Here is a 4,432-nt window from a genome sequence, read left to right as displayed (position 1 = left end):
CTGTTAGTTTCAGGGGTAGAGCAAAGTAAATCAGTTACACACATACATATATCCACTCTTCTTTAGATTCTTTTCCCACTTATTCCATTACAGTGTATTGAATAGAGTTCCTTATGCTATATGTTAGGTCCTTATTAGTTAACTATTTTATATAGTAGTATGTCTATGTAAATCCCAAACTCCCAATTTATCCCTCTCTCTCTGACCCCATGGTAACTATGTTTGTTTTCTACATCTGTGACTCTATTTCTGTTTTGTAAATAAGTTCATTTTTACCTTATTTTTAGATTTCACATAGAAGTGATATCACTTTATCTATGATAAAGATCTATGATATCTTTATGAAGATAAAGATCTATGATGTCATAGATCTTTATGATCTATGATAAAGACATCACTTTATCTATGATAAAAGATACTATTATTTTTGATAAGAGACCCAAATCTATGGAGTTGGCAATCAGATGTGTCCATTTGCTATCCCAGTATTACTTATAATAAGTGATATGATAAATTATATAATAAGAGATAACCAAAATAGTTTTCAGAAAATCATTAGGAAAAATATGCAGATTATTATACAACCATTAAAAAAATGTTTACAGAAATCATTAATAACATATGTAAATGCTTATGATATAATACTAACTTTAAAATGAAGACAAAAATAACATACATACATAAGATATAAACTATATTTTAAAATGCACAGAGAAAAACTTAAGAGGAAAAGTGTTAGTGACCACCCTAGATGCATAAAGTTATGGATGATTTTTAATTTCATCTGAATACTTGTATGAATTTTCTGTTTTTTTTTCAAAGGGGAGCTATACTGTTTTTAACATAAAAATATTTTCTAAGGAATTTTAAGGATGATATCCACAAAACAATCTAGATGAATCCCCTCAGTGTCAAGGAGCACGGAGCAGATGGACAATAGAAAAGCTTTCTAGGAACTTCCCTGGTAGTCCAGCGCTTAAGAATCTATCTGTCACCTTTCTCGCTCCTGGCCATCTTGGCGGCTACTCTTGGTTGGGGGCGTCCCGCATCTAAAGCAGGAAGATGGTGGCCACAAAGAAGATGAAAAAGTCACTGGAGTCGATCAACTCTAGGCTCCAGCTGGTTATGAAAAGTGGAAAGTACGTGCTGGGGTACAAACAGACTCTGAAAATGATCAGACAAGGCTAAGCGAAACTGGTCATCCTTGCCAACAACTGCCCAGCCTTGAGGAAATCTGAAATAGAGTATTACGCCATGTTGGCCAAAACTGATGTCCATCACTACAGTGGCAATAATATTGAATTGGACACAGCATGTGGAAAATACTACAGAGTATGCACACTGGCTATCATTGATCCAGGTGATTCTGATATTATTAGAAGCATGCCAGAACAGACTGGTGAAAAGTAAATCATGTACAATTTTTCTTTAATAAAACTGGCCAGAGCTTGTTTAAAAAAAAAAAAAAGAATCTACCTGTCAATGCAGGAGACATGGGTTCAATCCCTGGTCTGGGAAGTTCCCACACATCAGGGAGCAACTAAGTCCATGGACCGCAACTACTGACACCGCCACAAGTAGAGAGTAGATCCTACTCTCAGCAACTAGAGAAAGCTCGAGTGTAGTAACAAACATCCAGCATAGACAAATAAATAAACTAAATTCGAAAAGAAAAGCTTTCTAGTTACATCCCAGTAATTCAGAATGTGCAACAATTCCAACCAAAAACAGCTGCACCAGGCAGGAGCATGAGGGGGTTGCACTAGGGAACAGAGTGAACCCCCAGCGGCTGTGGGCAGCAGGCTTTGTAGCATCAAAAGGGTGAAGTGCCCCTGGTTCCAGGGGAAGGATCCAGTAAGCTTGTTTGAATAAATCTTTGGGCCAGCAAGGAACTGAGAGAAAAGCAAGAACTACACCTGGTCTGTTTAACAGGTCCAAGAGACCTGGTCTCTAGGAGCGGAGTGGAAACCTTGGCTGTTGTCGTTCAGTAGTGTCTGATTCTTTGCAAACCCATGGACTGCAGAACCTTCGGGTTAGGCCATTTGAGGACCTCCTGATTTTATCAATGCCAAGGCAGCCTATAATATGAAACCTTAATTTTAGGCCTTGCACCATACCCATATTAAAAACGGTGATAATGGTAAAAGGGAAATCGAGAGGATTGACAGCAAGGAGATGAAGAAGAAGTTGCCACTGAATGAGGGAGACTAAAATGAAGGAGGGTCAGCCAGCACCTCCTGAGGGAAGGGTACCGCTCTTTCCAAAATGCTTTGCACTCTTCAGAAGAATCTTTCTTATTTCAAGTGTATTGAAGAATTGGCAAGGCTGGTCTTTCTGGGAAGAGCCTCAAGGGCAATATTTTAGGGCATTTGAGCTCATGAAGATGATGAACACTGGCAGGCTCCCATCCTGGAGCCTGTTCAACGCCTACCAGTGGGTCTTGGTAGTGTGATTTTAAATGCCCATAAAAATCAAGCTTTATTGATGGGGAAAACATAATATCCCTTTGGAAGTGGGCCCTGTTTTGAGCAAAGAGAGTATCCACAATGTTCCAACTATAGATAACTGACACAGGAGTCCTCTGGGGCTATCTCAGCCTCAAACGTAAATGTCTGAAGAACTCATTAAAAACAGCATGATTGGCATCTCAGTTATGTTGCTTTTGCCTGCATTTCAGATACCCCTTTGGGTCAGAGACCAAATTATTTTCACTACGTGGTATCAAAAGAAGTTTGTAGTTCTTTTTCAATTTTCTTTGGGCACATGCATGTGTATCACTATTATTTTTTATCTTCAACTCATCAAGATTGAATTATTTTCTGTACATTTACATCCTCACACAGGAAAGAGGGGGTGAGTATGGAGGTTGAAAGCCCCTTGACTTGCTGGGGAGATGTGCAACCTTATGTGTGGCACTTGGAAAGGGATCTCCCATCTGCCCTTCCCCCCATGTACGTGTGCACACACGTGCACGCACGTTGCACACATGCACACAGTTGTACACTAATGCGTTACACAGCGGGAGCGCAGCCTAACTTTGCTACTTGCCACCCTCTTCTGTCACTCCTGCCGGGAGGACATGGGCAGACATCACTATGTCTTCCTCCCGGCAGCCCTTCTGTTTGGGATGCTATTCCCTGCCCGTCTCCTCTCACCTTCACCTCCTTCCTCACCGTCTTTTACGAGCTGACCCGTAGCCACCCTTCGGAGCTCACTTCCTCAGAGAGGCACCAACTTTAATTAGAATCCTGTATTTCTTGTCCTGTCACCCTCTGTGTGCAGAGATGCCCTGGGTGCAGTGCACACGTAATTCTAGACTGTAGTCCAGACACCCAGGACCCCGTATTCTTGATGCTCCACCGTGAGCCCCTTCCAGGCGTGCACAGGAGCCCTCCCTGGGTCCATTCTTCTGAAGGCAGAGCCATGAGCAGTGTACACATCACCGGGCCTGAGGGAGTGATCTGTGGATGGAGCGGAGTGGGGCAGAGACTAGGGAGAGGGCACTGGGGTACAGGTGGTGGTCCTGCAGGTAGGAAGGGCAGGCCTGAGGGCACCCCTGCTTTGAACCCTCAAGGACTCCTCCCTGCCCCCAGGAAGTCATCCAAACTCCTCAGAGTCTGATGTGAGGCCCTTTCCCTTCCACACTTCATCTCTTGCCGCTTCTCCTGGCTTCCCTCTCAAATCGGCACTCCAGACATACTGAACACCTACCCTCCCCAGATAATTTACCCTATTCTAGCATTAGTTCTTCGCTTTCTGATCCCCTTCCTTCGCTCTGCTCCTTGAGGGTCAGCACCAGGATTCACCACGCACTGGTGTCTCCCCAGCACCCAGGGCTGGGCTCAGCACACAGCAGGCTCTTGGGAAGTACGTGTTGGGGGGTAGTGGGTGGAGGAGCTGAGTTTCCTGCCTGTGGGATCACAGCACAGAACCCCGCAACAGCCCCATCTATACTGCCTGCCTCTGAGAGTGTTACTTGCTGCAGGCTGGGGCTGGGATAGGGAAAAGAGAAATTAGGGGTTAAAGAGCATATAATAAGAAACAGGAAATGTTCACATGGAGTTAACAGTGAGAACAAGACCTTGTTAGAAATTCCTCCAGAATCAGAAACTCCAGACCCCATGCTGTCTCTGCCATGAGCTTGCCGGATGGGCTCTAACTCAAGGGATTGCCCTGGGGTCTCAATTCGGAACTTCCTTAAGCTCTAGGTCTAGGACACTGCTGGGTACATGGCGAATCCTACCTAAGGAATGCAAAGAAATGCTTTAGGTTAATTAAAAGCACACAAAACACATCTGCAGTTTTTTTTCCCATGTGCTGCCACCTTTTTTTCTTTCCATTTAGAGAACATGTTCCGGCATAGTCCTGGGTTTAAGCTTTTGTAGACATGTATATCATTTCAGTTCTGGTTCCACCACTTACAAGCTGTCAG

The 4,432-nt window shown here is 43.6% G+C and overlaps 1 pseudogene; it reads left to right on the top strand.

Moving 5' to 3' along the window:
* The first annotated feature begins 1,014 nt into the window (after positions 1-1,014).
* Positions 1,015-1,471, top strand: LOC136148007 (large ribosomal subunit protein eL30 pseudogene; annotated as a pseudogene).
* Positions 1,472-4,432: the final 2,961 nt, after the last annotated feature.

The sequence above is a fragment of the Muntiacus reevesi genome, chromosome 16 (assembly GCF_963930625.1).
Source record: "Muntiacus reevesi chromosome 16, mMunRee1.1, whole genome shotgun sequence".
In the NCBI taxonomy this organism is placed as follows: Eukaryota; Metazoa; Chordata; class Mammalia; order Artiodactyla; family Cervidae; genus Muntiacus; species Muntiacus reevesi.
The sequence above is the reverse complement of the archived record's forward strand: the minus strand, read 5'-3'. Positions and strand labels throughout refer to the sequence as shown.